We start from the raw sequence: 26,552 nt of genomic DNA, 5'->3' as shown, positions 1-26,552 counted from the left end.
ACTTGATTTATATAAATAAATTTAAAACAAGTCGTTTCACTATAGTAAGTAAATATATGACATAGTCACATGATACTATTATAAAACAATCCAATAGTATATGCTTCACCAGTTTAATATTATTAGCAATCTATACGTATATAAAAGGGGAGTTTTGGAAAAAAAAAATTCAAGAATGCCATTGTAAGCTGAATAAGATAGTTATTGAGCATGTTTCCTCACAAGTTGAAATAATTATTAAGTTATACTTAGATCAGGTGAATAAATGGTTCACCTACCACATCTTCTGATGAGAGCATGCTAAGGTGAATGCAGCTTGATTTTTCGTCTCAACGAGAAGGTGATGAACCAATAGGTCAAAACACGCTATGCAGTTATTTTAGGACTCCCTAAATCCTAGAATGAGTACTTTGATGGAGACCAAGAGTAAGCTTATGCTCCACTTACTTTGTGAGGTATGACTACTTCCTTTCATTATTTAATACAAATTATGATCTCAAATGTTGAAATGACTACTGCCTTTGTAAAATAACCATGCAGTGCGGACAAAGCTAGGGTGTTGAGAATTTGTTGCAAAGCTGCAGTTTCTGTAGCATATATCTTGAATGATTGTTCATCATGTCACGTTATATCATGTATTTGTGCGAAGTAAAACTTTCCGTTCTCTGTGGTCTTGAACAACAAAAAGAATTACTATCAAATACTACTTTATATTCAATGGCCAACAACTTTTCTACTCTTTAAAAGTATCTATTTAGCTGATTTGATCTTCTTGTTTTCATTTGTTTCTAGTGGAGATAAATACTCTATTATATGTTCTATCAAATTAATTTTCTCCCTGCCGAAACAACAACAACGTTACTTGTCATAGGGAGTCTTATGCTTCTAGACTTTTTCCAATTCTAAATTATAATGACTTCTATTTGAGCTTCTAGTATGATTATATCCCTATTAGCTCTTACTTGTCCTTATTTTTAACATGCTAGCCATACCATTTTATTCATCTTTGCGTGAAACAAATTGTTGGCATCTCTAAATTGCTAGGGTATTAGTATGCTTTGTAGTTTGTAACAACCCACGCTTTGAAAAGATTTATGAGATTAAAATAAAAGCACGTTGCAGATATTTAGACCTAGAAACCTAAAGAATCATACATTGAGTTAAGAAAATCTAGAAGAGACATACGATAATTGTTGTGTGTTATATACAAATCATTTTCAACGACTCTCAAAATAATAAAAGTTTGTAATATCCGATGAATGCATCAGCAGTCTCATAAATCTAATATTACAAAAGAATCAAATCCTAATATATTATAATTTGAGGAGAGAGATGTGCAAGACTCAGATAACCCCGTTCAATGGTTGCACTTTACTCCAAGGAATAGCCAAGGTTCTTTGAATGAGTGTTCCTACATGAGGAGAAAGAGTTAGAAGGAGGAGATGATATGCATTTATTATCCATATCAAGAGAAATCATTTGCAGATTTCCAAATCTATTATCAAATCCATAGGTATTTGATACAAAGATCGAACACCCAAACTTCTCTTCACACACACCCACACACCAACATATCGAACAGGAGAATAGGAGTAAGAGATAGAAATATTGCAGACGATTATAGTGTCAAATCCTACAATCCAACATCAAAAAGGTAAACCCCAAGCCGTTCTTTCTTTCATATATGTACAAGCATGCACATATAAATCAGCAACTAGAATCAGCCTAACTGAAATTCACAAACAGAAGTTCAACATGATTTCACCATCAAGAGTCTTTTAGTAACCGAGGACACTTGTTTAAATTCATCGAACTCATAATATAGATAAACCAACTTCTACAACTATAGTAAGCACAAGTTAAGAACTTATCTCAAGAATGCAAATCTGCCGGATTTCCAGCGACTGAGTTTCGGCACGCCATTGCCGACTGTGGCGGCCCCACACCCCGATTCGTCACTGATTTCACCGCCTCTACAAGTCTACAAGTTAAGAACATCAGACTTTTAAATCAAAGGTCAAATCTTTAGGAAAATAAAATAAAATTGAAATAGAATGAAGTTAATCTCACTTTGCTTGTCAAAACTGGTGGAGAGAGGGCAGCAGCGGGGGTTTTCCAACGCGTGCAGCAACGGCATGGGGAGGAGGCCGAAGCGGCCGCCTGTGCATGCGCAGTAGTGGCAGCGGCAGATCCGAGAGAGGGAGATCTGAAGAGAGGGTGGCGCGAAACCGTGAGCGAGAGAGATGAGGGAGAAAGAGAGAGAAATAGAGGGGAAAAGGAGAGGGGGGGAGGCGCCCGCCGTCTGTGGCGAGCAGGGCCGGTGCAGGAGCTGGCGGCGGCAGCTAGTGGGAGAGGAAGAGGAGCTGCTCCTTTCTCATTTAGATTTAGGCTACGAATGGTTGAGGAGATAACTTTGGTATCTCCCAGCAATGAAAGGGCCCTCCCATAGAGCCCTTCCATTCTACTTCATTTCCATATCATCACTATTTTATTTTAATTTTTTAGCACTTCCACGCTTAATTTGTTATCAAATTAAATAAATTTAAATGCAAAAAATATTATCACGCCAATCTTCGTTGTATTGCAATATTTGTGAGAGTTTTTGGAATCCATTTTGTAGAGAGAGGAAGTGTTGAATGAGAAAATGGATGATGGGAAGTGTAGGGGTGATTGAAAATGATGGGAAGTGGATGTATATATAGAGAAATTAAATTAAAAAAATTTGAAAAAAATAAATAAATTGAGAGGGCCGATGATCGGCCCTTGCTTCACAATAGAGGGGCGATCAAACGGCCCTCATCATCGGCATAGGCCGATACATCGGCTCGTTGGGGGAGGGGGGCAATCGACGGCCCGTTCACCTCAACGGTGGGGCGATGAGGGTCGATGGGAAGGCCCCTCCGTCGACCCTCCACTGTGAATGCTCTTAGACCTTTTTTTGTTGGCCACATAATAATTAAATAAAAGGAGAGTCCATTTTTAGATTTTAATTTGTTGGGCTGATTAGTGAAAGGTAAAATCGGGCCTATTTTAAAAATACCATGGTTGGGTTAGGTAGGTTTAATAAAGAATCATTAAGTCCGGCTTTTAAATTAAAGCTTAGTCAGTATTTAGATGTGTTAAAAATGGGCCACTCACCCCTTAAAAGGCCTCATAAGGGGGAGGGTTATCCACACTTATATAGATTAGATGGGATCTTCACCAAGTCGATGTGGACAGAATTTAGAGAATTTAACAATAAGAATGTCAATTAAACAAAAATTAAAGAGGGAAAAAGAGCAACATAAAATACTCCCACATCACACTAGTTCTCAAAGAACAAAACAATGCTCCCTATTTATTAAATTACTCCACCACCTACACGTCTCTCACTCTCAAATTTTATCTCAAAACAGCAACTTCCTCACTCTCTAAAATTCACCAAAATATTAGAAGCAGAGTTCCCATCTTCTTCCTCTCCTTCAATCTCACTCTCCCTTTCTGTCTGTCATCTTCTACAATTCACCAAGATAGAAACGATCCCAACTCCCAACGGTAAGTCCCTCTCCCCTTTTTCCCAAATCTAAATCTTTTACTATTTCCAATGTTTGATTTCAGTTATTAATGGGCCGACAAAATTTGCAGAACTAAGATTGGAAGAGAAAACAAGAAAACAAGCTCTAATGATATTAAAGTTTGCAACTTTATCATTCAAAATTTCCAGAAATTCAACAAGAGTCTACTCGATTTCGTGAACTACTATGAGGAATTGAATGCAGATACTACCAGGGACTGTGTAGATAGCTTCCAGAAGAGGCAAAACTTGCAGAAGAGGAGGTATTAACAAAATCGTGCTCTCTCGATTTCTCCTTCACACTTCACGTAAGAGAAGAAAACTACAATGGAATGGCGTTGAAAATTGGCTAAGATTGTGGGAAGAGATATATAATAAATTATGTGGAGATTTGGTTTGTTGGAGAGATTTTAGGGAGTGAAGATATGGGGAAATCGTTTGGTAATGGGATTTGGGAGAAATATATTTGACCAAAACTCGACTGCTTGACTAGAATGAATAATTAATATTTCGGACTTCTAAAAAAAATCCATAAACTCTCAAAATAAAATGAAACGATATTCGACTCAAAGTTTGACGGTCATCCAAAAACTAACTTAAAAGAAATAGGAAAAGTCGGGGAGTCACAATCTACCCATCTTAACAAAAATTTCGTCCAGAAATTTGCATAAATAAAAAAACGGTTCATAGTGTTCTCCATCTTATCTTCCCATTCTCAAGTAGCTTCCTCGTTATTGTCATGGGCGTTGTCTCTCATTATTCTGTCTTGCCCCATTTCCATTATTTATTGCTCAGGCATTCCTAGGTGAAGTGTCCATTCCCACTACACTTGTAACATCCACTGCTTCCACCCTTCCATTCCCCAAAATGAAACTTAGAGCACTTGGCGCAGGGCAGAGTCCTATATTTAGCCCCTTGATGTCTTCTACCATACTGCGGGTTTCTGTTAGGTTGTTGCCTCTTGTTATCATATGGAGTCTGATCTCCATCCCATTTCCTCTTGTCTCGAGAGTTATGTTGTTGTTGTGGTGTTGGTGGTGTAGGATTCGCTACCATCTCATCCTTAGGCAGTGCTTCTTCCACATCTAAAGTGCAACTCAAAATCTCGGAGTATGTAATTCCTCTACGGCTGGCCACGGCTACCCTTATTTTGTGTCTAAGACCAGAACGAAATTTTTCGGAAATTTTCTCATCTGTGTCTACTAACTCGGGAGCATATCGGGTCATTTCACAAAGAACACGGTCGTACTCCGTCACCGTCATGCTTACTTATTTTAGGGGGTGGAACTCAACTATCTTTGCCCGTCTGTAGCTCATGGGAATGTACTTGTTGTACACCTCCTCCTTGAATTCATTCCATGTCAGCGCCTCACGGCGTGCGGGGTTCATTGTCCTTCGCTTAGTATCCCACCAAAAATCGGCAGGCCCAGTTAATTACGGTCATCCAAAAACTAACTTAAAAGATATAGGAAAAGTCGGGGCGTCACAAGATTAATATGGGAATGCATGATTAAATAATACTTCATTCATCCTATAAAAGATGTCACACTTGTAGAATGATATGAGATTTAAAGAACTTTAGTTTCTTGTGATCTAATGGTTAGATTAATGTCACGTGTCATCTAATAACGTAGAAAATTTTAGTCTAATAATATAGCTATGCTAATAATATACTCACTTTGTTCCATAGTAGCGGAGGCATTTCTTTTCGGCAAAAAGATTAAGAAAGAGGTGTGTAATGTATTAAATAAAAGATAATAAAGTAGGAGAGAGGAAAAAGTAGAAAGAATAAAACAAGAAAGGGAAAAGTGAGAAGAAAATGTGTTGACTTTTACTAAAAAGGGAAATGACTCCACTACTATGTAACGTACCAAAATGACAAAATGACTCTACTACTATGGAACAGAGGGAGTACTATTTTAGTAAAATAATGTTTCATATTAGTTTAATAATGTAGCTCGTCTAATAATATAGCATCTTAGTCGAATAATGTAGCTTAACCCAACGATCCAATCTAAGGATCCAATGGCTGTGACTTGTTTGATGAAACATTATTTTACTAACCACACCACCACTGTACACACTGCACTCAGTATACATATGCGATACATACTACAAATATTAAACACACTACAAATAAAATAACACAACACATGTGTAGACATATATAAAATAACACAACACATGTGCACACACTATAAATACTAACACAAAATACACAATTTATATGTTATACAACAAATATACACATAAAACACATAATTTATACATAAACACATTATAAATAAAATACTCTACACATTAAATGGACTGTTGATACTACACACTAAATGGACTACACATATTACACACATTTCACAAAAAATACACACACTTTACATAGTATAAACAAAATACACACTGCCCCACGAAATACCCACAGTATGCACACTTTACTCAGTACATATTGCGCACTATATACATAATATATATCATAGCACACTTTTCACATTGCACACAAAGTATAAACACCACGCACAACACACACAAAATGCATACTGGTGAATACAAAAAAATAGACACTATTCACTGCCCACACAATATACACGCAATTTATATACACGTGGCACATACTATACAAATATGATAAAATACACTAGACTTAGTATACATACGTGGCACATACTTTACAAACATTAAACACAATATAAATAAAACACACAAACACGACATAAATAAAACACACAAACACTACATGGATTGCACATACTATACACATTATACACGAAATACACATACTACAAATACATACATAAAATTCACTATTTATACACTACCCAACAAATGCACAAATAAAATACACAATTTATACATACGTGTTACATACTACGAATATTAAACACGGTATAAGTAAAATACACAAACACAATAAATAAAACACACACGCACACATAGCACACGCACTACGCACATATAGCTCACGCACTACAAATACATGCATAAAATACACTACACAATAAATGCACAAATAAATACACAATTTATACATACGTGTTACATACTACAAACATTAAACACGTTATAAATAAATCACAAACACAATAAATAAAACACACAAGCACACACTATACACCAATAACCATACTACAAAATATAAAAAAAATAACACAAAGTGCATATACATACAACATCATAGCGCAAAGTACAAAGTATATACAACACTCAAATACGCACACTTTATACACATACATATTAAACAATCACTATACACAAAATAAATACAGAAAATACAAACATTATAGAAACACCACTTAGTATACATATGCTACACATATTAATATATACTATACAACAAATGTACATATAAAATACTATATTTATACATACGTACCACATACTATAAACATTAAACATAGTATAAATAAAATACACTACACATTAAATGGACGATAAAATACATAAACACAATATAAATAAAATACACTACACGCTAAATGGATTGCACATACCACACGCATTATACACAAAATACACACTAGTACGCAATTCACAAAATAAACACACACACACTTTACACACAATATATAGACAAAATACACTTTTTATACACTATACAATACACAATTTATACATACGTCGCACATACTACAAACATTAACCACGGTACAAAAAAAACACAAAGACAATATAAATAAAACACATACACACTATATCTACATAAAATGAACATACTACGCACTAAACAAAAAATAACACACACTCTTGATACACATTACGTACTATATGCATACTATATATCATAACACAAAGTTCAAATTGCACACAAAGTATATATACCACACACAATATACATACACCACACACAATATACATACAACACACATGCTGCTTACTACACAAAAAAAACACACATTCTATATAGACCATGCACACGCAAGACATTATAGACATACTGCACACACTATACACAAAATTCATGCGCTGCACACGCACGCATAAACAAAATACATGCGTTGCAAACATAGATGCACACTTACATATATTGTACATCATACTTAAACGATACACAAAATATTCACTCGTACACAATAAACAAACTGAACACACTACAAAAAAAATAACAAAATATACTCAATGTATACTATACACACAATATACATGCACTGCACACACTTCACACAAAGTATACATACACTACAAAAAGTATTCCTAAACATATTATACATTACACGTAAAATTCACACTATACACAAAATACACTACACGTAAAATTCACACACTATACACAAAATACAGTGTCTGCACACAACAAAACACACTACATATACATACAATACATGATACATACACAAAATACACATAGTGTCTGCACACAACAAAACACACTACATATACATACAATACATGATAGCACAAAGTACAAAGTATATACAACACTCAAATACGCACACTTTATACACATACATATTAAACAATCACTACACACACTATACACAAAATATATACACAAAATAAATACAGAGAATACAAACATTATAGAAACACCACTTAGTATACATATGCTGCACATATTTATATACACTATACAACAAATGTACATATAAAATACTATATTTATACATACATACCACATATTATAAACATTAAACATAGTATAAATAAAATACACTACACATTAAATGGACGATGAAATACATAAACACAATATAAATAAAATACACTACACGCTAAATGGATTGCACATACCACACGCATTATACACAAAATACACACTAGTACGCAATTCACAAAATAGACACACACAAAAGAAAATAACACACTTTACACACAATATATAGACAAAATACACTTTATACACTATAAATACACAATTTATACATATGTCGCACATACTACAAACATTAACCACGGTACAAAAAAAACAAAGACAATATAATAAAACACATACACACTATATCTACATAAAATGAACATACTACGCACTAAACAAAAAATAACACACACTCTTGATACACATTACGCACTATATGCATACTATATATCATAACACAGTTCAAATTGCACACAAAGTATATATACCACACACAATATACATACAACGCACATGCTGCTTACTACACAAAAAAACACACATTCTATACAGACCATACACGCAAGACATTATAGACATACTACACACACTATACACAAAATTCATGCGCTGCACACGCACGCATAAACAAAATACATGCGTTGCAAACATAGATGCACACTTACATATATTGTACATCATACTTAAACTATACACAAAATATACACTCGTACACAATAAACAAACTGAACAGACTACAAAAAAAATAACAAAATATACTCAATGTATACTATACACACAATATACATGCACTGCACACACTTCACACAAAGTATACATACACTACAAAAAGTATTCCTAAACATATTATACATTACACGTAAAATTCACACTATACACAAAATACACTACACGTAAAATTCACACACTATACACAAAATACACAAAGTGTCTGCACACAACAAAACACACTACATATACATACAATACATGATAGCACAAAGTACAAAGTATATACAACACTCAAATACGCACACTTTATACACATACATATTAAACAATCACTACACACTATATACAAAATAAATACAGAGAATACAAACATTATAGAAACACCACTTAGTATACATATGCTGCACATATTTATATACACTATACAACAAATGTACATATAAAATACTATACTTATACATACATACCACATATTATAAACATTAAACATAGTATAAATAAAATACACTACACATTAAATGGACGATGAAATACATAAACACAATATAAATAAAATACACTACACGCTAAATGGATTGCACATACCACACGCATTATACACAAAATACACACTAGTACGCAATTCACAAAATAAACACACACACACACAAAAGAAAATAACACACTTTACACACAATATATAGACAAAATACACTTTTTATACACTATACAATACACAATTTATACATACGTCGCATATACTACAAACATTAACCACGGTACAAAAAAAACACAAAGACAATATAAATAAAACACATACACACTATATCTACATAAAATGAACATACTACGCACTAAACAAAAAATAACACACTCTTGATACACATTACGTACTATATGCATACTATATATCATAACACAAAGTTCAAATTGCACACAAAGTATATATACCACGCACAATATACATACCACGCACATGTTGCTTACTACCCAAAAAAACACACATTCTATACGGACCATACACACGCAAGATATTATAGACATACTACACACACAATACACAATCCATGCACTGCACACGCACGTATAAACAAAATACATGCGTTGCAAACATAGATGCACACTACATATATTGTACATCATACTTGAACTATACACAAAATATACACTCGTACATAATAAACAAACTGAACACACTACAAAAAAAAAACAAAATATACTCAATGTATACTATACACACAATATACATGCACTGCACACACTTCACATAAGTATACATACACTGCCAAAAGTATTCCTAAACATATTATACATTACACGTAAAATTCACACACTATACACAAAATACACTACACGTAAAATTCACACACTATTCCAAAAATACACATAGCATCCTCACACAACAAAACACACTGCACTACATACACTATACACAAAATACATAAAATATACACACTGCTTGCACTACACAAATACACACTTTACACATACATACAAAAAAACACTACACAATGCCTGCACTACACAAAATACATACACAAAATACAAACCCTATAAACACACTTCATGATGAATGAGATAATTTGAAGCATATAAGACGGCATTTGTCAAGAGCTTTGTATTAAGCTCAAGTTGCCCCTTCTGGTAACTTGCCTTGGAGGGAGTTATTGGAGGGAGTTATTGGAGTGTCTTGAATGCAGGAACCTATACAAAACAAATGACCATGATAGCACCAAGTAAGGCAAAATGAATAAAATGACAACTGCTTATATGTATAGCACGCAAAATCTTTCTCAAAGTGCAGATATTGCAATGCTTAATGTACAGTAAATACTACAAACAATGTTATAAACCAATTGCGGCTAGGCATTACTAATTAGTTAAAAATCACAAGAAAAGGTTGTACAAAACTCGTTGGTTTTTCAATGTAATTGTAACAATAGATTAAAAGGGTCTCGGAAATCTTTTACTATTATAAATGCAATGAACATTTATCTCTCTGAGAGTTATGATAAAAACTGCATGATGCTTCGATTTTAGAAACCAATACCTCAAGTCCAACAAACTTTGCAATATCCTGAGTTGCCATTGCTGGCCAACTCATCCAGGTATGATACACTTTCAGCTTCACAGAGTTGCAAAAACTGCAGCAGAAAAAATCACACTTACTTTATAGAATTAAGGGTCTGTTTATACAACCACACCAAGCACAAGTACAAGGCATTACTAATAAGTAGTTAAAAATCACAAGAAAAAGTTGGAAAATAATTCAGTTTATTTTCAGAGTACAAAACTTGTTTTTTCAATGTAATTGTAACAATAGATCTAAAGGGTCTGGGAAATCTTTTTCTATTATAAATGCAATGAACATGTATCTCTCTACAGTTATGACAATAACTGCATGATGCTTTGATTTTAGAAACCAATACCTCGAGTCCAACAGAGTGTGCCATATCTTGAGTTGCTGTGTTGCTGGCCACCTCATCCAGGTATGATACACTTTCAACTTCACAGTGTTGCAAAAGCTGCAGTAGAAAAATTCATACTTACTTTAAAGAATTAAGGGTCTGTTCATACAACACCAAGCACAACTACAAGCACATAAATATTTTAAGGTGTGCTAACTTTACCAGCAGCTCTAAGATTTAAAGACATATATCAACTTATCTTAATTGGAAAGTGCACTCATAATAGATAAAGCTTTAGATTTTAGGTGGGAGATAGCAGCCATGTATAAGGAAATATTTTCAGAGACGATAACTTTTAAGTTCTTGACGGTCGGAACCAGAATCAGAACACCTACATTGCCCCACTACTCCTTAGTTAATAAATATGTCACAGGGACAAGGCAAATAATAAAGAAACAAAAGGGGAAAAGGAAAACGAGAAAGTAACCGGGAATTGAGAAAGAATTCAGAAGTGTGAGATTTTAGTTAACTAGTGGGTTAAAGTTAAATGTGCTATTAATAGAACTTGTAATTGCTAACTCATAACAAGGAAGAAAATCCTGAGTAAAAGCAAGGGAAACCCAAAAGGATCAAGATAACGTGTAAACAGAGACTTAAAATTTATAAGACAGCTACATCCAATCACCTCTACGGGAGTTTCTCTTCTCATAGTTGTAAAACCAGTCCCAATGTTAATGTAATCCATAAAGCACACAGCGAGAGAGAGTAGCATAGTTAAACCTGATAATTTAGTTGCTGAGGTTGATCTAGACGACCGTGGTAAATCCGATGAGGCAGATTGTATTGACAGCAAAGCACCATTGAGTGACTGCATTGTGGGTTTTGAGTAGATTAGCTCTAAAAAATACAGTCAAACAAGGTAAAAATAGAAAAAGTATCAAGTCAACTACATCAAAGTATACAAAGACACTATTACTTGCCTTAGGAAGGGTAGGTGTGTTGTGATGGCTTCATGTAATTAGGAGTGAACTCAGAGAACTTGGTGGTCTCTTTTGCAGTGGGATCGAAGAGGGAATTGCTAATCGAGACAAAATGCTGTTGGGTCCAATCAGAGAAAATTGTGGGCGTGCAATTTGAAACCAAAAGGACAAAATTGCAGTGATCATGAGTTCACGCAAATCACTTTGAGTAGAAGTATTATCCACAACCACATAGACAAGGTGAAACCAGAAACCACATATAGGCATGTGGGAAGACGATTTGAAAGATGACATCGAGATAGCACTTTTGTCATGTTTTCTAAGAAATAGTCATCTGTTTCTCATATCCTGGTTCAACTACTTAACAGGAAGATAAAATAACATGTTTAATACCTCTATATGTGGAGCTGAAGATTGAATATGACCGCGTCGGTGAGCAGTATTGGCACTATGGCCACCATCAGGTTCAGTATAAGCCGCTGAAATACTGTTGAGTGCCCTCTCTATACTGTGGCCACTCAATGAGATGGTCCACAAACTGCTCCAATGCCATACTCTCAAAGGAAAACATCAGAATGTTATAAATCCAAGGTAAGACTGAAATTCACAATAATAACATTAACTGATAAACTAGGAAGGAAGAAATTTCTGAATCTGCAGGCTTCCTCAAAGCATCTAAAATAGCACGTAAAGCAATACCCCATGTACGGTGAGTCACACATTGATGTTTAATGACTGATCCTGAAGCAGAAGCATTCACAAAGGATAAACATTATAGACAAACTGATTATAACAGGGTAATATTCAACTTAGTTAGGTTGAATAGTATTTTACAATGCTACTAATTTGTAAACCAAAATTTGTTGTATCAATCATAATCATCAAACGGACAGTAAAGATAACAAACTCAAATATAGTAGACTACGTATTAAACTGCTTAACTGGCATATAAGAGATATTAAGTCATATTAAATTGTTGAGGAACTTGACTAAATATATAGAAATCGAAGTAGTCTAGATTCCATCCATTGTAATTGAAGTATTTACTACATAGTAACAACAAGCTGCAGTTTCCATTCCGGCATTGCAAAAATATTAAAATTCAGTCACCCTGCCACAGTAGTGGCAACACTAACCTCATAGAAAGTATCTTTACGTGACACTAATTGGGTGCTCAACCAGCTTCCAAGGCCCATGATTTCTTTTTAGATGCAAGTACAGCAAACTGAATGCCAGAGTAAAAAGGAAATGTGTCTAGTTAACAGATATATTAAGAAGCCAAGAATTGACAATCGATGGGTATACATATCAAAGAAACACTAATATTGCACATATTTGTACACGGCATAGACAAAGAAAAGTATGATGCTATGTATGTATTAATTAATTATGCTGCAAGGTAGCAAAAGGTGGATTAGAAAAAGATGAAAAACGTCAGTCACAGTATAACAAACAAAAATTTAATATATGTAACAGTTCAATAATTAGCTGCAAAAGGCAGCAAATAATGAATAAAATAAATATAAAAATATAGGGGCAACAACTAGGAAGCAGAAGACCACGCAAAGCAAGGTCAAAAATCAATAAATAGACTTGTGCCTTCTGTTTTCCACACCTTCCCCCCGACCTGCCACCCCCGACCTTCAGATCGACCAAGTACATTCTACTCTATTATGCACTAGGAACTATCACAGAAAACACCTTAGTTGCACAAGAGATAACATTTTGAAAAAATGAAACTAAATGCTTAGAGAGGCCTTCAAGTAGAATGAATCTAAATGCTTATAGAGGCCTTCAAATCGACTAAGAGTGACACGAGAATATGCTAAATTATATCAGTAGCCTCAAACGCAGCAGAATTGGCACACAGCTTAGTAATCTAAATCAAACAGAAATTCTTTCCTGCATACAGCCAAGAAAAGGGTTACAGGTTTAGTGCAACAGGTAGAAGAATTCCAAGGATACACAGCCAAGAAAAGGGTTACAGGTTTAGTGCAACAGGTAGAAGAATTCCAAGGATACAAAAATAATAGACTGTTGTATGTATTCCACTTCCTACAACTAAACAAAAAATTATATCTAAATGTATGTACAAAGAAGAGAATAACTAACCACACATCCTGGTATCGTGAAGATATCGTGTTCTTCAAAATTAGACAAAGAAATCCAACCCTAATTTTATCAGGTACCGACAAGTGTAGAGCATCAGAAAGATTTTGCAGTAGTTCTTCATTGATGGCTTTAGTATGAAATGACACTAAATATCGAACTAAAGTTAGGTTTATAAAAATACAAATATTAGTTGCAGCTTTATACCCTTCAACTCACTGGAATTAATAGTGAGGTGGTCAAAATTGAACTGGAGTAGTAGTATGCTACCCTCCATTCCATCCATTGTATAATAACAAGTTAAATTAACCACACACATCAAATACCCCCAAAACAGAAGTCTTGCTCGCCCTCAAACAACTTAGACAAATAAGCACATTCACAAGACCCAGGATTTGACGACTACAATAAAAGCTCGGATTTCCCACCTGCTGGAAACTAGTTCCTTCTCACATACCAAAATGCTGAAAACAAACCTCTACCATTGCATCTTTATCAGAATAAAAAAAAACATAATACTCTGTCAATTTAGATCATCTTCGAAACATTCCAACATTTAATTTTGAGTGATCGATTAAATTGTTTTCTTTAAATATATACTACCATCTTTCCTGTCATCTTTACAAGATCAGTCTTACCTTCCTACCTTCCTTTTCTGGCACTAAAATTCCTTTTTATGAAGCGTATTCCCTACAAAACAGTTTGAATCATTTGCAAATCATATAAGACCCCAAGCAAATTAAGTGTTATTTAAACGTGGTTTTTAACATGATTTTCAAATCTTAAGTGAAAGGAAGGAAAAGTTTTATATCATAGAAAAAAGAGAATTTCTTTTGTTTTCTTTTATCATCACTAGAAAAGGTAAGTACTACAGCACCAGAAAATTAACATAAGATGATCTCTTACAAAAACAGTGTGAATCATTTGCAAATCATATTTAAAAAGTTACATAAGATGACCCCGAGCAAAGAAGATTGTCAATCTTAGATTTTCCGAAACAAGCAGGCAGTACTTAAAAAAGTAGAGAATGCAATCATGCACATAATGAATAACTATGGTGAGTTAAGCAAGTTTATTAAAGAAAAAATAAAGTGCAGCTACAAGCAGCACTGTGACCATCTGCTAGAATGTTTCATTATCTAAATTGCAAAATAAGAAATATAGGACATGAAGAAATAATCAATGTCCGATTACAGCATGGAAGGAAGGCATATATTCAAATTACCTCAGCAGTTGTACATCATCTTCATTCAAAAATCCTGGAACTAAAGACTCTGCATGACATAACAGTGAACCTACATGCAATAGAGTATTAGAATATAGATATGTACTACTACTTGATTAACCAATGGGAAGAATTAGAAGCAGGCATACACAAGTTATTGCTAACTGTGGACACTTTGCCATCTGACAGTTTCTAATAGTCCTTCTCTATGACCCGTATGAACATGTTGAGAAACAGATCCTTCTCATCTGGGATTGAAACAAATGTTATTACTTGTTAAATATTACTATCAAGCAGCATACCCTGATTGAAACCGAAAATTACTAAATCATTTTACTCTGGTATACATCAGGAACAAAGCAATGAAGGTTTGCAATCATTTTAATCAACAAAGACGTTCTCTGATGAGCATTAGATGAACGAGGTACACTGCAAGGGGTGAATTCAAATTTATACATTGGCGATATAGGGTGTTTAAGACCCACGCAATAGTTGTAACTGACTAATTTGGTGAAATAAGAATTATTAAGATGATGTAGATAATACATACATTAATGGTGCATCCTCTTCACAAACTAGAATGTCAGACGAGCACCAGCCAGAAACAAACTCTCCAGAGGGAGTAGAAAGATTGTTGCTAAAGCTTCCCTATTAAGGAACACATTTGTATGGTCAGAAAAAAAAATGCACGATTTCCTTGAGAAAAGATTATAACAATTGATGAATCAAAAGAATTGATGTGTATAGTATAGCATACCAATTTCCATTTACTCTTGAGACAAAAAACGTCAGATGAAAAAAATAACTGACCATCATACATTGACAAATAGCTTAAACTCTTCTTACTAATCATTTGTATCTCTTTGCAATGACAAAAACCAAATGAGGAAATGAAGTCACTTGAACAGTTCGTGGTAGTTTTTCAATTAGACGATCAAAATGACAAAAATATGCTGGTAAACTTACAAACTCATTCTAGTGCTAAGTGACTTGTGAATATAGCAACTAGAGTTTAGGAAGCCCTCTTTATTCCATTTCTCAAAATACCAGCAAAAAAAATTAGTTGGTTAGGTTTAAGTAAAGAAATTTACCAGCAAATAACATGCAAAATACAAATAAGATTGTCCCCAGACTACATAGTACAAACATTCAAGATAAGATAAGCATGGAGGTGATCATTAAGTCTAAGTTATTGCAGGTGCTCAAACTCTTACCTTTTCATTTGAAATTAAATTTCATAAAATTAGCATCCATTTGTTAAAACAAGCAATTTGATCTCAAAATCTCTTCAGGCACATCATTACTGTGTTCACATAAGCAAAGATATTTTCTAAGAAACTCAGATATCATGCTTTAAGTCTTTTCGACCTTCAATCGTGAAACCTTACCATGAAATCTATAGGACTCTATAAGATTTTAAAATTAGTTGTACAGATGGAAAGCTTACAAAGTTTATCATAATGAATGACTGAAAATTTGAAGCATCTGAGACGACATCTGCCAAGCGCTTTGTATTACGTTCCAGTTGGCCCTTCGGGTAACTTGCCTCGGAGGGAGCATTTAACTCTCTTGAATCTATACCAAACATTTTTTCAGCAATGCAAGAACCTATACAAAACAATTGCCCATGTTAACAGTAGGGCAAAATGAGAAACTGAAAACTGCATATGTATAAAAGGCAAAATCTTCTCAAAGTGCAGATATTGCAATGCTTATTGTACGGTAAATGCTATAAACATTTGTTATAGACCCAATTGACTGCTCAACCAGCTTCCAAGGCCCATGATTTCTTTTTTAGATGAAAGTACAACAAACCTAATGCCAAAGTAAAAAAGGAAATGTGTCTAGTAAGTACTTGGGAATGAGCCTGTAAAAACAGATATTAAGATGCAAGATTTGACAATAATGGGAGTTATATATCAAAGAAACACTAATATAGCACATATTTGTACAGGCATATGAGACAGAAAAATAGGATACTATGTATGTGTTATTTATATAGCAGTAAGACAGCAAACAGTGGATTAGAAAAAAGTAGAAAAACGTCGGGCACTGTATAACTCACAAAAACATAATATATTTAACAGATTAATTTTAAATCTGCAAAATGTAGCAAAGAATGAATTAAATAAGTAGAAAAATATAGGTGCAACAACCAAGAAGCAGAAGATCAAGCAAAGCAAGCTCAAAAATCAATAAATATACTTGTGCCTTCAATTTTCCACCCTTTCCACCCGTTTTTTTATGTTAAGAACTCAGTCCCCTACCACCCTCGACCTTCTGATCGACTAAGTACTTTCTAGTCTATTTATGCACTAGGAACTATCACGGAAAACACCTTAGTTGCACAAGAGATAACATTTGCAAGAATGAATTTAAATGCTTAGAGAGGCCTTCAAATCGACTACGAGTAACACTAGAATATGCTGAATTATCTCAGTAGCCTCAAAGCAGCATGATTGCTCTGTAATCCGACTCAAACGGAAAGTTTTTCCAGCATACAACCAAGAAAAGGGTTACAGGTTTAGTGCAACATGTAGAAGAATTCCAAGGAGATAAAAATAATAAACTGTTGTATGTATTCCACTTCCTACAACTAAACAAAAAATTATATCTAAATGTATGTACAAAGAAGAGAATAACAAACAACACATCCAGGCATAGTGAATATATCATGTTCTTCAGAATAGACAAAGCAAGTCCAACCCCAATTTTATCAAGTACCAACAAGTGTAGAGCATCAGAGAGATTTTGCAGCAGTTCTTCATTGATGGCTTTAGTATGAAATGACACACTAAATATCGAACTAAAGTTAGGTTTATAAAAATAAATGGTTGAACATTGAAGCAAATATTGGTTGCAGCTTTATACCCTTCAACCCACTGGAATAAATAGTGAGGTGGTCAAAACTGAACTGGAGCAGTAGTGCGCTACCCTCCATTCCATCCATTGTATAATAACAAGTTAAACAATTACCCACACACATCAAATACCACCAGACATAAGTCTTGCTCGCCCTCAATCAAGTTAGACAAATAGGCACATTCACAAGACATTAGATAATCCTCTACTTCAAGTCACGTCAAATCACACGAATCATTTAGAGAAATTAGGTTGACCCCAAATTCACTCTCGGGTAAGACTTTAGAACAAGAATTGTACACGAACTAATTCCCTAAGAGCTAGGCATCCCAATGCTTCAATGTAAGTTCGATTTATGTCTTGGGAGTCTCAAACCATCGTCACTAATTCATAAAGAGAATTTCTTCCTGCTATTCTTTATTTTAAGCACATAAGATCTTTCTCCCAAACTCAAGTAAAATTCATCGCTCACAAGTCAATATGATGCATATATCAAAAGGTCTTATTCATTTGGATGTAATGGGGCTTATGGTAAAGGTGTGATCATATTTGGTTAAGTAGCTTATCACATTTTAAATACTAGCACATCCATCATAGCATCCTTCACAACATCCTTCACATCTCACTCAATGCGTGCAAAATTCTGACAGCTCAACACCCCAAACTTGAGATTTTTCTACCATCTAAACAAAGTCATCTCATTCTTTTGAGCATATTTCTGTTTTTTGCTCAATTTTTTTTTCTAGCCTTGGCTTTTTTTTTACACATGAAAGGCTGCCTTTTTATTTTATTTTTTTTACTAGCCTTGGCTTTTTTTACACATGAAAGGCTGCCTTTTTTTTACTAGCCTTGGCTTTTTTTTACACATGAAAGGCTGCCTTTTTTTTTCTAGCCTTGGCTTTTCTTACACATGAAAGGCTGCCTTTTTTTCTAGCCTTCGCTTTTTTTTACACATTAAAGGCTGCCTTTTTATTTTATTTTTCTTTGAAGACACAGCTTTTTTCACTTTGTATCTCAATATAACTGAATACCACCTGATGAATGTTCCAGGACTTCCATCTTTTTCTTGCCACCATAAATACCCTCCCAAGAATGTGCTAGCATTTTAATTTTAGTGACTAGGGTAGAAAATATAGGCCAACAAATGGATATAATAAGTAGGCTAATATAGTGACTTCAAAATTTTCAACAAAGAAATTAGGCTTTTGTGGCTCAAACGGGCTCACTAGGGGTTTATGTGGGGTTAGGCATGTGATAATTTGGATATGAGGCTTTTTGTCCTATTGCCTAAATCATTTTTATGCACCAATATCAACAAGATTGCAACTCATAAAGCTATCATTCAGTCGATCGGCCCTATGGCTTTTTCAATTAATTTTTCAAAACCGGAATAGTTCTCTCTCCTTAGCTCAAGAAATCGGGCACCAAAGAACACTCTTGTCACTTTATCTGAAGCACGGGAAACCTAGTTCTCCAGAAGTTAGTAAGCAACAACAAGTTTGCAGACCAACCCTCGAGAGAAATGAAGCCTACGCTAATAACCCATAAAAAAGTGGTGAAAGTAGTGACAATCAATAGAGAGAAAATCTTGCATGCATACACAAATAGCAAGTGGTGAAACTCTGTTCATGGAAGCATTTCGTCCTCAGTACAAAGTAGCGTAGTACTAGGGAAATTTTTGGATATTTATGAAGCTAATATATGTTGTTTATCATTTGGTGATGTGTATGAAATCATTAAAAACTAGGGAGATGCACATATTAGAGAGCCATGGCAGACAACCTCTTGGAAATTTACTCTTAATCATAACATGTCAATTACAAAAAAAAAATTAATTATCTATAAAATCAACATCAATTACAAAAAAACATTTAAATTCTCTATAAAATCAACATATCAGGCATGTATAAGAATAAACAGCAGTTAGGCACTCATGTATGAGTAGGAAACATCACAAGTTGAGTATATTAAACGGGTTTGAATGACACCAGAAAAAGATGAGAAGTAGAGTTACCAGAATCCTCAAAGACCAAGATTTGATGACTGCAATAAAAGCTCGGATTTCCTACCGGCTGCAAACCTGGTACCTTCTCACATACCAAAATGCTGAAAGCAAACCTCTACCGATGTATCTTTATCAGAAATAAAACATAATACTCTGTCAATTTAGATCATCTTCGAAACTTTCCAACATTCAATTTTGATTGATAGATTAAATTGTTTTCGTTAAATATATACTGTCATCTTTCCTGTCATCTTTACAAGATCAGTCTTACCTTCCTACCTTCCTTTTCTGGCATTAAAATTCCTTTTTCTAAAGCTTATTCCCTACAAAACAGTGTGAATCATTTGCATAACATGCAAGACCCCGAGCAAATTAAGTGTTATTTAAACGTGGTTTTTATTAACATGATTTTCAAATCTTAAGCAAAAAGAAGGAAACGTTTTATATCATAGAAAAAAGAGAATTTCTTTCGTTTTCTTTTATCATCACTAGAGAAAATAAGTACTACATCACAACATGAGATGATCTCTTACAAAAAAAATATACCTACTCTTTTTTTCATCAGGGCCGGGAGTCCAATATAGGAAGCTAGTTGCTCCTGCAGTCCACCTCTTCCCAAGCTCCTGCATGAAGAAACAAACTTCATTAAAATCTTATCAAGAAGAAAACAGATATGATTATGAATAAAAAAAACAGATGCATCTAACATTTATGGAAAAAGATGAATGACATCCATATGTTAAGCCAGAGAGGTTTTACATGGACTAAATGATCTTCCGATGCAGCACGAACGATTCGGAACTCAAACTGACTTACAAATAACCTACAAAGAAGATTGTCAATCTTAGATAGCCTTAAAATTACATTAAATACCAAATGCACTCATGCACATAATGAATAACTATTGTGAGTGAAGCAAGTTTATTAGAGAAAAAAAAGTGCAACTATAAGAAGCAGCATTGTGACCATCTGCTAGAATGTTTCATTATCTAAATTGCAAAATAAGAAAGATAGAACATGAAGAAATAACCAATACCCGATTTCAGCATGGAAGGAAGGCATATATTCAAATTAGTTCAGCTGTTGTACATCATCTTCATTCAAAAATCCTGGAACTAAAGACTTAACAGTGAACCTACACGCAATAGAGTATTAGAATATAGATATGTACTACTACTTGATTAACCAAGGGAAGAGTTAGAAGCAGGCATACATAACTGTGGACACTTTGTCATCTGACAGTTTCTAATAGTCCTTCTCTATGAACCAAATGAACATGTTGAGAAACAAATCCTTCTCATCTGGGATTGAAACAAATGTTATTAGTTGTTGAATATTACTATCAAGGAGCATACCCTGATTGAAACTGAAAATTACTAAATCATTTACCCTGGTATACATCAGGAACAAAGCAATCAAGGTTTGCAATCACTTTAATCAACAAAGACGTTCTCTGATGAGCATAAGATGAACGAGGTACACTGCAAGGGGTGAATTCAAATTTATACATTGGCGATATAGGGTGTTTAAGACCCACGCAATAGTTGTAACTGACTAATTTGGTGAAATGAGAATTATTAAGATGATGTAGATAATACATACTCTAATGGTGCATCCTCTTCACAAACTAGAACGTTAGACAAGCACCAGCCAGATACAAACCCTCCAGAGGGAGTAGAAAGATTGTTGCTAAAGCTTCCCTATGAAGGCACACATTTGTAGGGTCAGAAAAAAAGAATGCACGATTCCTTGAGAAAAGATTATAACAATTTATTAATCAAAAGAATTGATGTGTATAGTATAGCATACCAATTTCCATTTACTTTTGAGACATAAAACGTCAAATAAAACAAATAACTAACCGTCATACATTGACAAATAGCTTAAACTCATTTGTATCTCTTTGCAATGACAAAAACAAAATGAGAAAATGAGTCTCTTCCATATTATTCTCTCTCTTAATTTACTTTCCCCCATTTAACTATTTATTACGATTTTTACAAAACATGTGCGAAAAACGAAAGGGGTTATTTTAACTGGACGGAGGGAGTAGTATATAATGAGGTGCATTGAATCATTTGAATTGTCGTAATAGTTGATGTTCAGGAAATAGCAAGTGACAAGTTGCTTATTTGATAGTAAGGTGGGAGAGGAAGTGAGGAGGCAAAACAATGGATGCTTTAAGAGACATTAAGAATAAACTGTAGATTAGTAATGGCCTAAGCATTTCAAATAAATTAAGTACCAAAATAAAACACATGACAGCGAGCTTCAGTATTAATCAATATGATTCATGATAATAAATTGTATATTTGCATGATTTCGTACTTCAAGATCCGTTCCAAAACTTTGAAAATATAAAAAATTTATAACAATTACTACTACATGATAAGACTGATACAAATCAAATAAATTAGCAAAACGTAATCAAACCTACACCACACCAGTAAGACAATTAAGTAGACATCCAGTTTTCATTTAGACACAATCAAGTGAAAGAGAAGAACAGTTAATAAAGCAATTGGGAGCAAACCAAGCTCATAATAAGACCATTACAGCCAATAAACGAATCAACTAACACACTCGAGGCTGAATATGAATAACTATTGCAGCATCTCTCGTCTTCATTATATAAGACTAATTCTATCATCTTGACAACAACATCAACATTTCAAGCACATTATAAATATAAACTCTAGTCAACAAGTCAAATGTACCAAAATCTCATAAAAAGCAAACGAAAAAATTATGGTTTAGAGTTTAGGCCATGCAAGACAACACAGTATATTAACTTTGGAACATACTAGACAAAAAGATTGAAACCATAACATATTTCTTAATAAACTCAGATATCTGTAAAAAGTTATAATCTCAGCAGTCATTACAAATGACAATATATGGAAAAATAATATAAATAGCAAATTAAAAATTAGCAGCAAAATTCCCAGGTCTCCTGCAATGAAAAAGCAGCAAATACCCAAACTACTAGGTTTGTATTTCATAGCTTTCTCTACCAACACTCACCTAAAATCAATGTAACTGAAACATTAAAGAGATTCTACAACTAGAGGCTTTAATACATCCAGCCAGAACATCCAAAAACACACAAGAAAGCTTGGACACAAATCACAGATTCAAAAACAGCTAGAGGCGCTATGTCTGGTTAGGCATAATCTCACAGATCACTTGAGCATGTATACTCAATTCTAGATAAACATTAAATTCTAGCAGGTAGAACCTAAAAAAGCAAAAGGCCATTCTAACTAAAAATAGAACAAAGTACATATCATACAGTATAAGATGTCTAGCTTAGAAAGCTTAACAGTGTCTCAATGAGATTCAAACTTAGAATTCAGCGAATAAGAAACAACAAAATACTAAGGTTCTCCAGTCTTCTACAGATCTTCTCCTTGCTAGTACTTTGAAAATTTAGTCAACTCCGAGTGGTGAGAAGCAATAGCCAAGAGAAATGTGAGAACTCCTACAAGATGCTTAAAGGACATCTATCTTGAATAAGGATGGTATCGACTACTGCCACTATAACCTGCTCTACCCCCATAAATTCCCCCTCCTGCTCCACCATAACTAGCACCAGGGCCAGAGTCATATCCACCACTTGCCCCCCTCCACGACCATAGGCACCTAGCCCACTGCTATACCCCCCACCAAAGCCTCCACCATAAGAACCAAATCGGCCAGAGTAGCTAAGTGGCGAAAATGATGTCACTTGAACAGTTCGTGGTAGTTTTTTAATTAGATGATCAAAATGACAAAAAAATATGCTGGTAAACTTACAAACTCATTCTAGCTTTCACAATGGCTGAACCCAAATTTTAAGATAAATTCTTAAAGGGATAACACCAATCTACAAATAAGCAAGTGATGGCCTGCTCTTTCAACCCAAGAATGGTTGGACATCACAACAAGTTTAATAGCTTCACAAATCAAGAAGTGAACCCATATCTCATACACCCAAATCTAGCTCCCTAACATATCTACCCAAACTGGAAGATAAATTTGTAAATTGGAAAATTAGTGGAAACTTACCTAAGCCGAGAAGTCGAGATGGCTGGAGTATGACAATGCAGCCGAGATGGCTGGAGTATGACACCGACCGAAGCGACTGCTCAGTGGATCCTGGAGCGCCTCTCACCGCTCGGCGAGAATCAGCAGCAACGAAATCAGACGGCGAGTCCGTGAGGAGGTCGATGGTGACATGTATTCCGTCTAGACAATTAAAGAAACACTGACATACAACAAAGACAGTGAAATTCCAAAATGGGAACACAAAATACCAGAAAAATACAAATAAAAAGGGAAAAAGACAATGACGCAAAGAAATTTAACAAATTAAAACTCCATAATTCACCTTTTTCTAGCTTAATTTGCACGCATGATCACACACTACAAGTTCGCCCCCAACAAAACCAATTCAATTTACAATTCAATTAGGGAGAAAGATGAGAAGAAAAAGGAGAAAAGACCCACGACGGAAGGGCGGAAGGCGACGGGTTCGCGCAGCTGGCGGCGGCGGCAAGGCCGCGAGTCAGGGGCCACCCGACGCCGCCCACGAATCCGGACCAGCGACCTGCTGCAGGAGACGACGGCGTCTGATGATGGCGAGTAGCAGCCGCGGTGGGGACCAAACTCCGAGACAGCCACGTCCTCGGCTTTCTTCTCCGGGCGAGCAGGCCGGGGGCGTGAAATCTGGGAGGGCTATGACTCTTGGTGTTGGGAAAACACGAGTCGATTCCGCCAATTGAGAGAGAAAGAAGGAGATGGAGATGGAGAGGGGGGGTGCAGTGCCGTTGGAGGAGGGAGATAGAGGCACCGCTTTTTCATGTAGGGTTTCTAGGTAATTTTAACGAGAAATTTCGCACAACCTGACAGGAGGTGGAGGCCAGAGCAGGGTGAGTGAGAGAGAGAAGTTGCGGTGGTGATATGCTGGAGACGAGTTTCGCCGGAGATGAGAGAGTCAGATTTTTGGGAGAAAGAGAGATGCATCCTAATTTGGGAATTGTGAGAATAGAGAGGGAAAGAGAGTGGGATTGAGAGAGGGAGAGAATCAGCGACGGTGGTGGTGGTGCCGAGTTTCGCCGGAGAGATGGACCGTTAAGAGTCTTCAAAATAAGTTAGTAGATGGAGTATTTGAAATGGGAGAGACGGATGGGAGAGGTACAGTCTTCAAATTTTGAAATAGATGGGAGTGGTACGGATTTTCAAATTTTAAGTTTGTAGGATTTCTAAATAAAATTTAGATAGTTAAATCTTTTTTTTTCTTTGGTAATTTCATTTTTAATTACATAAAAGTTAGTTTAATAATACGATTGTATTCCATTTTTTTCAAATATATCAAAAAACTAATCTAAATTGGAATTAGAAATTATATATAGAACTTCAACTGAAATTATGTAACAGAATTTGATGGAGCACGTTTTACCATCCATTTTATAAAGCCGATTGTAGGCGACGAAGTTGATGGCCGACGCTTTACCATCCAAAACTTCGGTTAAGAGGTCGGATTGGTGGAGCACGTTTACGTTGTTGTTTGACCCGGGGACCCCGAAGTACACGTGCCAGATCCAAAGTCGGTAGTCGGCAACGGCCTCGAGTATAACGGTTGGGTGGGTGCCTTTGTGGCCGCTCGTGTAGGACCCCCTCCACGCCACCGGGCAATTCTTCCATTGCCAGTGCATGCAATCGACGCTGCCGAGCATCTCGGGGAATCCGTGCACTGTTTCGTGAAGGTCGAGCAGGAACTGACAATCGGTCGTGCTTGGCCTCCGGAGAAATTCGTCGGTGAAGGCTGCCCGGACGCCTTTGCAGAATTTGAGAAAGCACAGTCGCCCAGTGGTGTCTCCGATGTGGAGTTATTCGTCGAACATGTCGGTCGTTTGTCCAGTCGCAAGCTGGCGGATTGCTGCAGTACATTTCTGCAGCGTCGTGTGGCTGGGACGGGCGGCCGCGTCGAACCCTTCCTGGAAGAACTCTTCCCGGGCTGCCAAAGTATTCACGATGTGGAGAAATAGCAGTTTCCCCATGCGGAAACGGCGACGGAAGTACGTATCGCCCCAAATCGGGTTATCGCAGAAGTAGTCGCGTACTAACCTTGCGGCGGCTTCCTCCCGGTTATGATGGATGTACGTACGG

General features: G+C 35.5%; 4 long non-coding RNA genes across 13 annotated transcripts; 1 reads left to right on the top strand and 3 right to left on the bottom strand.

The window, feature by feature from the left end:
- The first annotated feature begins 3,297 nt into the window (after positions 1 to 3,297).
- LOC121767428 lies at positions 3,298 to 12,586 on the top strand. Its single transcript, XR_006043104.1, has 4 exons — positions 3,298 to 3,534; positions 3,625 to 3,816; positions 11,233 to 11,302; positions 12,280 to 12,586. It is a non-coding gene; the product is annotated as an uncharacterized LOC121767428 (long non-coding RNA).
- Positions 10,252 to 12,091, bottom strand: LOC121767427. Its single transcript, XR_006043103.1, has 4 exons — positions 12,002 to 12,091; positions 11,243 to 11,338; positions 10,864 to 10,957; positions 10,252 to 10,517 (listed from the first exon to the last, which is right to left on the bottom strand). It is a non-coding gene; the product is annotated as an uncharacterized LOC121767427 (long non-coding RNA).
- Positions 12,199 to 21,460, bottom strand: LOC121767425. Of its 7 annotated transcripts, none has more exons than XR_006043097.1 (7): positions 21,439 to 21,460; positions 21,110 to 21,225; positions 20,953 to 21,025; positions 15,685 to 15,783; positions 15,536 to 15,605; positions 12,595 to 15,000; positions 12,199 to 12,316 (listed from the first exon to the last, which is right to left on the bottom strand). It is a non-coding gene; the product is annotated as an uncharacterized LOC121767425 (long non-coding RNA). The 7 variants fall into 7 exon arrangements; XR_006043094.1 differs by lacking the exons at positions 20,953 to 21,025; positions 21,110 to 21,225; positions 21,439 to 21,460 and adding exons at positions 16,086 to 16,183; positions 16,983 to 17,730 and having other exon boundaries at positions 12,595 to 12,942; positions 13,338 to 15,000; XR_006043093.1 differs by lacking the exons at positions 20,953 to 21,025; positions 21,110 to 21,225; positions 21,439 to 21,460 and adding exons at positions 16,086 to 16,183; positions 16,983 to 17,727 and having other exon boundaries at positions 12,595 to 13,426; positions 14,949 to 15,000.
- An 11-nt stretch (positions 21,461 to 21,471) lies between these two features.
- LOC121767426 lies at positions 21,472 to 25,585 on the bottom strand. Of its 4 annotated transcripts, XR_006043101.1 has the most exons (7): positions 24,891 to 25,585; positions 24,772 to 24,806; positions 24,450 to 24,648; positions 22,005 to 22,102; positions 21,792 to 21,883; positions 21,621 to 21,703; positions 21,472 to 21,537 (listed from the first exon to the last, which is right to left on the bottom strand). It is a non-coding gene; the product is annotated as an uncharacterized LOC121767426 (long non-coding RNA). The 4 variants fall into 4 exon arrangements; XR_006043102.1 differs by lacking the exon at positions 24,772 to 24,806 and having other exon boundaries at positions 24,450 to 24,629; positions 24,891 to 25,584; XR_006043099.1 differs by lacking the exon at positions 24,772 to 24,806 and having other exon boundaries at positions 24,891 to 25,582.
- Between the last annotated feature and the right edge of the window lie 967 nt (positions 25,586 to 26,552).

This window comes from Salvia splendens, chromosome 15 (assembly GCF_004379255.2).
Source record: "Salvia splendens isolate huo1 chromosome 15, SspV2, whole genome shotgun sequence".
Lineage (NCBI taxonomy): Eukaryota > Viridiplantae > Streptophyta > Magnoliopsida > Lamiales > Lamiaceae > Salvia > Salvia splendens.
This window is presented reverse-complemented; position numbering and strand designations above follow the sequence as displayed.